A 9,435-nucleotide genomic window follows, 5' to 3' on the forward strand; every position below is an offset into this window, starting at 1 on the left:
AACAAACATACCTTCTGCGTAAAAATAATTTGAGGAGCATTGAGAGTTTTGCTCCAGACAACATGAAAGCAGCGTGAGACGACCTTGGCTTGTGTGAAAACAGTTAATAATAAGAAACCATCTCAAATGTTACAACCCAGTCAACACGATGATGGCACAGCAATCTCACAGTGATGTCACCATGAGAATACAGAAAGCTCACGATGAAGTCAAAATGTAACCTCACAGCAAACTCACAGTGTGCTCAAACTGTGATCTTACTCTTGTACTGTGATCTTAGAGGTTTAGATGTGACTGGTTTGTCATTTGAAGTCACCATTATGTTGATGAGTGTTTGCTTTAGTTGAGGTCTTGACTCGACAGTGTTTGACTTCTCTTCCTCTGGCTGCTGGATCTGTGTGTTTACTTTATGATGCACTTTTGTTATGTTGAGTAATGCCAAAGGAGGCTTTGGTGATCTCATAATCATGGGTAAATGTTGATGAGAACAGTGTTGTGCTGCCAAATGTGTGATAGTAGAGGGAGATTCAGCTGTTTTTGCGACAAACATATGTTATAAAGATCCTCTAAATGAACACACATAAACATTGCAACAGTTTATAATTAAGACTCAAATACATCAAGACTCAGTGTGTGAACCTCAACAATGGTAAGAATAAACTGAAAAGCTTCATGCTGGGAGACATTAATGAGTTTTGAACTATGGTATTACCCAGCATGCATTGCAGAGTGAAGTTTTCATTCTGCTGATTGTCACCTATGTTGTGTTTAATATGCTGCTTCTTGATTTATTTGTGTGTAAACAATTTATTCATAATGCATTTTAAAGACCTTTGAAATATCTGATCATCTCGAACCAGCAGAATTTCACTCTCTACAATCACACAAACTGACAGATTTCTCATCAACATTTACCAATTATTATATTATCATCCAAGACTCATTTGGTATAACTCAATATAACAAATATGCTCTACCATAGCGAACACACAGTGAGATTGCTGTGACATCATCGTGTTGACTGGGAAGGGTTACAGAGTCCTTTTCACAAAAATGTCAAAGACGATTTGTTTAATAGTGTAAGAGAGTTAAGTCTGTTATGTCAGTTATGTAACTGTATGAGTCCTGCGCCCAAACCAGCTAATCGAGTTCCTCAGGATTACTTGGGAAGTGCTGTGCGTCAGAGCAAGGTTTCAGTCCGATCAAAAATATTAGAATATGTCAGAATTAAACTGTAAACCCATCGTGGGTGCTTCACACAAAATGGCATGTACATAAAATTACTTTTATTCAGTCATCAGAACATTAAACTGTTATAGTCTACAAAGCTACATTCTGTTTATCATTCGTCCAATCACATTGCAGGGTTTAGTCCCATCCAGAATCCGCTTGATTCCTCATGGTCCTGAGGATTGTGGTTCTGAATCTGCTGTTCAATTCAATGACAAGAATAACATTTCTGAAAGGTTTTCTCTCTCACATTGTAAGGCAGTCATCATAATGACATCACTTTTGTTCATGGGTGACACACACGGATCACACCAGAAGAGGAACACAGAAGCCGAGAGAAAGTATTGCTGGAGGGTCCTCAAACTCTACAGGGCAGGATATAATTTTATCTCAGAATAGCTGTTTTTAAAATGATGTAGATTTTGTATAGTGCAGTTCTAAAATCTTTCAGATGTGGCAATAAATGAATGAGTTTCCTCAAAAGTGAAAATTTCTTATAAAGGTTGATTAATGTGTTTGTTAAGCCTGATGTCACGCACCACCATATCTGGAAGGTCATGCACTGTTTCAGGATCCAAATGCTCGATAAGATGCTAGGAAAGTAACAAAGAATGCTAATGTACGTTCATGGCGAGCTGTAAAACTATCAGAAAACCGCGATCCTAACATTTATCTATATAACGAAATCTATTAAAACTTCTGTGTTTAATAGTCAGACCTTTAATCCCATAATCCCTTGCCATAAATCAACACCCAGTGTCACAAATGCAAACAAGTTTCTGAGTGTCTCCAGGAGGGGGTTTCATTGGGACTCTGTCTGGTACACCGTCAAAAACTAACAGTTGGATCAACTTAAAAATGTACTTCAATTGATAACACTTAGAAAAATTAAGTTGGTCCAACTGATCACTTTTTACAGTCTTGTCAGCTGGAAAATTTAAATTGTACCAACTTAAATTTTTTAGGTTTTACCATCCAACTGACGCCCTGTCCCCTTTGACTTCTATTGTATAGACACAAAACCAATGCAAGTCGAAGGGGACAAACAGGTTTCTGTTACCACCATTTATAAAATGTCTTCTTTTGTGTTCTGCAGAAGAAAAAAAGTCACACAGGTTAAAATGACAGGAGGGCGTGTAAAAAATGAATTTGAAGGTGAACCTCTTTAGACTTCTTTGTCTCGGTTTGATTGTGATGACGTGAGCGGTTGTTTTATGTGCAGGGAGGTTGTGCGACATTTCTCTTACAGACCTTATAAACTGAAAGTGAACTGAAAGTTTTTTCCATGTGTGAATCAATTCATCGATCACATTACAGGGTTTTGTCCCGGCCGGAATCCGCTTGATTCCTTGAATCCTGACGTTTGTGATCCTGGAGCAGCTGAAGAAATACTTCGGGATCATAGTGATCAGCTAGGCGCGTCTGCTGAACTTTGACCTCTTGACCTTTTCCTGTTGACCTCTTCATAAGGCTGCTGCTCATTTCCATGGCTTTTCTCTTTCGCGTTACACATAATGACATCATTAAAGTGATGACATCACTTCTGCTCGCGGATGACACGCATGGATGAGCTGACATGACTTTTAGCACAGCTGCTGTCCATCCTCCCGGTGTGATTGAGAAGGTCCGGTGGAGCTGAGAGGAGGAGATGCTGGGACCGGACATATTAAACTGGATCATCTGGCGATAGTTTGCCTTAAACTCATCTGTTGAGATTTAGACTGTTCAGTTTAGGTTCTTTTAAGATTATGTATGAATAATTAAACATTAAGATTGATATTTTTTTAATGCTCTTTTTAAATCCTTCAGTTATAATGTGATGTTTAACGCTTTGAATGGAAATTCTGGGTTTATTTCATCGCTGTCATGTTATTCACAACTCGTTTGACTTTTGCTGTGGCACACTAAAGAATGTCTAGGGAACTGTGTAGGGAATTTTTATGTGTTTTCCTTGTTTGTAATATTTCTGCTCAATAACTGTGCTTGTTTGTTTATATACCATTGTTTATTTATATGTTTTATTACAAACATATTGTAATTTGCGGCCTGTTCATGAATAACTGGACTTATTGGAGTGTTTTGCTTGAATGAAGCATGTATTAAACAAACTTTTCTTAACAAATGTATTTGATTTTACTTCATTTGTACCGTCATCATTTTAAATTGGGCAATCACCATATTGGCGCATTCATTTTAGACTTCAAAATAGATGCTGCTGCTTAGTACACATTACACTGAAAACTTGAATCATTTCGTGCCAGCAGAGGGCGCTGGCTGATGCTCTTGTTAGAAGGGGCTTTATGTTCAAACACTGAGAACAGGTCTAATTATTTCCTTTGACAACAAGACTTGCTGTTTGAGTTAAATGGATTTAACCTGCACGGAAATATGAGAACAGAAGCTGAATTCTGTATAACAAGAAATGTATGGAAATATTGAAGATGGTTCAAGGTTAAGGCGATTTGTATATATTCTGTTTTACGTTTCTTTATCATAGACACACATACAGAGGATCTTTCTCTAATGGGAGACATGTTGCATATTAAGTCATACATTACAGGATAATTTGCATAATGCAATTAGATCATTTGAATTTGTAATATATAAAAATGAGGTATTTTGTATAGTTAAAATATTGATCTGCAAAAAGATATTTACACTGAGATAACTCAATATTATTTTATTTTCTGACCACGAGTGCAGCGCATGCGCCTGACAGATTGGAATGGCGCGTCTTTTGAGTTAAGAAACTATAAGACCATTTACTTAAGGAAGATGTCAGACAATTCCCTAAACAGGACAGATTTCTTTAGTGATCTTATCTTGCCGGGTTATCCATAATGCAACTTGTGTCATCTCGCTGTGATAATGTTACTCATTTTATGAACTGTCTAACATTTGGAGTCACAGAGGTAATGAGATCATCTACAGAAATTCACTTAAAACTGCTCAAAATGTAATGCCGTCTGAGCAAAAAGCACTAATCACGATGCCTCTGAAAGAGCCCTCGGGGAATTATGGGGAATATTCATATCTAATGTCTACAGTCATGTTGCTGTTCTCTGTTTTAAATGCAAATACATGTGTATGTGTAAAATATAGTTATTACTCAAGCTAGAACGCCATTTGATTTTACACACGTCTGCAGTATTAATGTCTACAGACATTGTTTCGACAAAGTGATGTTATGTAATACAACTAGCGGGTTGAACTTCAAAGAAAATTGATCTTGATGCAAGATGCCTATAAATTCAGCGAGGAACATCTGGTAGGAAATAGATTTTTAAAGCTGAATTCCCACTCCAATTATTCAAACTGTAGCGGCGGACAAACATCCGGTTGTTTGAAGCTCAAGAGAATTTGTTTGACTTATCTGTTTTGTGAGTTTCTGAAAAAGGAAATCCATTCATGTCTTGGCTTTTTCTATTCCACATGATTTACTCATCTTTAATAAGCATCTGCGCTGGTAGTGGTTTAGGTAAATAAAGCAATAATATGTTTCAGTCAATTTAATTGCAGTATGGAAAAGTATTTTATTCCGTGTCTGAGATTACAACTCATCCACAAGTTTCTTAACAGTTTTAGACAAACGAACATTCTCCAGTGAGCTCGCTTACTGAAAATCTTTCATCTCATGAGATCTGAAGTTTGTTGTTTGGCTGAGGATTAAAGGGTAAATTTAGGAGGATAGGATAGGGTCGAGGTTATACCTCTTTTTGGAAATACGGTATATTTTGTGTTGATGTTGTTAATGCAAACAGTCTTTTAACTTGACACATTCTGGAAAGTGATCAAATCGCTACAATAATGGGTAAGATGATTTTTCTAAATTTAATAACCACATCTTTTTTTATTTCAAATTTAAAAGCGAATTTATTACACTCTACAGCCAATAAATACATGTTCAAATCTTCCGCTATTGAACTCCAGCAACATGGGAGGCAAAAATCATGAACACGATTAAAATATAATAAATTTTGTATAAAATGTATGCGTTATATCCTTTACGTGAATATCTGTTATCGATGTCTCTGTTATCAAATAAATATTCTATGTTGTCATATAAATACGCATTTTAGTCCAGATAACATTGAAAGATTTCATCTCAGCAGATGTTTCAAATAGAAACTATTCTTCTGCTTTCCTGTGGATCATTGGTTAGGGCATGACGTGAGGTCATAGGTTCGATCCCAGGGATTGCACACACTTAGAAACAAATGTATAGTATAGTGCGATGTAAGTCACTGTGGATAAAAGCGTCTGCCAAATGCATAAATGTTAATGTATTGTTACATCAGCTGAGACTTTCCTTTTATAACTCAGAACTCAAAATTGTAGGGCACATCAAATAAGCACTATGAAATGCCACAGTATGTAATGCTTAAGAAAAGCACGGTCACATTTAATCTTGTTTCTTTGGAGGGAAGGTTGATAGTTAACGTCCACAAACCAAGAAGCAGGAGGATTGAGTATTTTTTCATTAAAACAGTATCAGAGAGGCCGAGGAGTGGCTTGCAATGACCTTTACACACACATCCACCCAGAGGAGACCAACGTGCCACGCTGAGAGCAGAACTCAATGAGCTCCACAGAAACACAAGAATACCATCTTACCTTCTCTCTTTATGCGTTCTCAAGATCACATAGATTCTATCTCTTTAAGAAGTCCATAAGTTTCATTCATCCAGGAGGACCTCCGTCCCCTTTAAAACTCTCTGTGTCTGTTCCAGACTACAGAATCCAGCAGCGTCATTCAATTTTTCACTAATGAAGTTTCATTATCCGCTTTTGAATTAGGCCTGTTATTTCATTACGTCAATGAGAAGTGTGTCTGTGTGCGGCTCGGCTTTGAGAGATAAAGCCTGTCTTGTAGGATTGGCAGAGACTTCATTGGCAAGCGTTGACGCGGACGAGCACGGAAACGTAATGACTTTCTGTCTACCCTACACTTGACTCTGAATTCAGAGCTATGACACACGCCGACACCGAATCTCACTGGTCTTTGTTGTGTTGATTGAAACAATTTAGAACATAAAAAATGAGTGAATGAGTGTCAGCTTGAGGTTTTTGGGCTGCGCTAGACGTCCACCCATGATGTTGAGGTGGTCATCAAAGTTGAGAAGTGATACGATGATGTGTTAAAGTGAAATTTATGTCTGAGTGATGGATGTGTAGTCGTAAAGTGTAAGGGAAGGGTGATATTGTGCGTTACGTTATGATGATACGTTGCTTTATATCAGTCGTTGGTCTCTCGGTTTTCTGGTAGCAAACTCTCCCACTGCGAGCGCTGCATTTCAATGGTGATAAATCTCCACGGAAACGGCCTACAAACACGCTGGATAATTGGATTGTCGTCCTGTAGTGCGTACGAAGTCACCTTCAATGCCACTCAGCACGACATGCATTTGAATTTTTTTCATTCATTTTGGATTTGGCCTCGAACGATTGTGACTCACAGGTTATATTCTACGCCGAACTGTATTATTCAGCGGTTCCAAACAGTCTCTGCTCAAGTGCTGCGTCAGTATTGTAGTTCATGTTGAGTCCATGTCTACTTTTATTGCATATTAGGAAGCTTGTGTGAAAATAGCAAATGGTGATTAGATTCCACACAAGTACACGTCGGCACAAATTTAACTGTGTGTTATTAGAAGTCCTTACCCACAACCATCAGCACAGCGATCGATAGGAATCATGTTCCTTGAGTTAAGTGGACAGGTTTGGATTTTCAGGTGTGGCGCTTCACGAGATAACCGGTTTATCAAGGGGCCTCTCTTGACTGCTATGAAATAAGTGTTTTTCGATCACACATAAGAGCTCTCAGTTTTCAAAGATTATTTTTAAGGGTCTAATATTTAAACGGTTACATAAACACTGATACTTAATAGGGTAATTGTATGCTGTTATATTACTTGAGCAAGCATGTGTTGTGTTTGTTTCTTTAATTTAACCAGCAATGATTTTGATTTTGACGTTTCATTTAAGGGCAATTCAATGAAAATGTCAACCTTACCATGAGAAAATATTTTTTTACTATGGTAACATCACAGATATTAACATTTGGTGGATCATATACCCATGTGACATCTCTCGTCAAATTTGTAAAGCATTTGTTTTATTTTTAGTGCGTGATTTTTTTTATTGTTAGGAAAGTGCCATTTTCAGGATTTTCACATCCATAACGCTACATATTCCTGAGAAATGGACACATGAAAATAAAATGACGTAACTATTGTATGTTCTATAAAGAGGCATCCCTTCTCCATTCATGTGCATTTAATTTCACAGAAATCCTGCAAAGTTTGTCGTCTCCCGTAAACTGCGTCCTTTTTTGTCACATCCATATGTTTTGAAACGACGTTCATAGTGTGTTGAATACTGTTAAATGCCATAGAATATATACATTATATACACAATAAAGCACCGGCACTTATACAATGCTTAAAGGAGCAGTTTACCCAAAAATGACAATTTTGTCATTCTTAAACCTAACCGTTTTGGGGCACCATTACCCACCATAGTAGTCGTTTATGCTTACTGTTGTAGTTAATAGTGCCCCAGAACTGTTTGGTTACAAACATTCCAAATATCTTCTTCTGTGATCAGTAGAACAATGAAATGTTTACAGGTTTACAGACAGTGAGGAAAAGAAGACAGATTTTTCATTTTTGGGTGAACTGTCCCTTTAAGAAATAGTTAATACTGTACTTTAATATATATTTACATATATTACTTAAAGGGATAGCTCACCCAAAAACAAATATTTTCACTTACTCAGTCGTCACTTACTCACCCTCAAGTTGTTCCAAATCTGTATAAAATACTTTGTTCTCATAAACACAGACAAATATACTTAGAATGTTAACATAATAATAATAATAATAATAATAATAATAAATAGAATATTTATAACCAGTTCTTGGCCACCATTGACTTCCATAGGAGAAATAAATTGCTTTGTTGAAAACAAAAAATATATTTTGAAGAGTGTAGGAAAGCAAACTGGGGCACCATCGACTACAACAGTAAGCAAAAACTATGGGAGTCAATTATGCCCCAGAACTGTTTGGTTTTCCACATTCTTTAAAATATCCTCTTTTGTGTTAGACATAACAATTTAACTCATACATGTTTGGAACACCACCTGAGTAAATGATAACAGAATTGTCCTTTTTGGGTGAACCATCCCTTTAAGTAGGTATGTTTCTGAACACTAAGTAGGTTGTGTTGAAATATTAATATTTGGTCTTTGTGAGTTTCAGCATGTATTCATAGTACATCAGGTTATTTTCTTTCACAACCTCTCAGGATTTCTTTCTTACATAAGAGTACGAAGAGGATCTTGTGTTCAGAAGACATACTTGAGGCAATTCATTATGTCTTACCACTGGTCAGTTCTCGTTTTTAATAAGAATTCAAACAAAATAATGCTGAAAGTGCTTCCACTGACTGCCTTAAGATGGGCAGATATGATACACAGATCTCATCTGTCATGGCATTTTTGTCCTTCGTGACATTGCCTTTTCCTCAAGGGTCAAAACCTTGCATGATATCAGGTATAGTCCTACTATCTATTTATATCTGTACATCTCTCTCTCTCTCTCTCTCTCTCCTCTCTCTCTCTCTCTCTCTCTCTCTCTCTCTCTCTCTCTCTCTCTCTCACTCTCCCCCCCCCCCCCTCTCTCTCTCTCTCTCTCTCCCCCTCTCTCTCCCTATCTCTCTCTCCCTCTCTCTCTCTCCCCCCCCCTCTCTCTCTCTCTCTCTCCCCCTCTCTCTCTCTCTCTCTCTCTCTCTCTCTCTCTCTCTCTCTATCTCTCTATCTTTCTCCAGGAATTACAGGCACACTTGAGGGTGACGAAGGAACTGGACCAGTAATTATGTTTATTACTGTGTTCTTTGCAAATAGCACACTGCCAAGCAAGCCAATAGTGCACACCACTACACAACAAAGATAGGATGACTAATTTTTCATAAGAGCTTTGAGAGAACCTCAGGAAGGATTATATATTATATTATAGTGCTGCAGTTATTGAGTGTGCGGTTAATAACATCAGATCTGTCTGTGAGATGGTTTAATGGAGACAAACTGGATAATGAAAGTACAAACTTCAATACGAGTGCTCTTGTTTTCTCCCTCTCCTCTTTTCCATACGTTCAGCATATTTGTATTTTTCATGAGTCTGCACACAAACGCACATTCTTCAC

The sequence above is a fragment of the Barbatula barbatula genome (assembly GCF_947034865.1).
Source record: "Barbatula barbatula genome assembly, chromosome: 8".
Taxonomy (NCBI): Eukaryota; Metazoa; Chordata; class Actinopteri; order Cypriniformes; family Nemacheilidae; genus Barbatula; species Barbatula barbatula.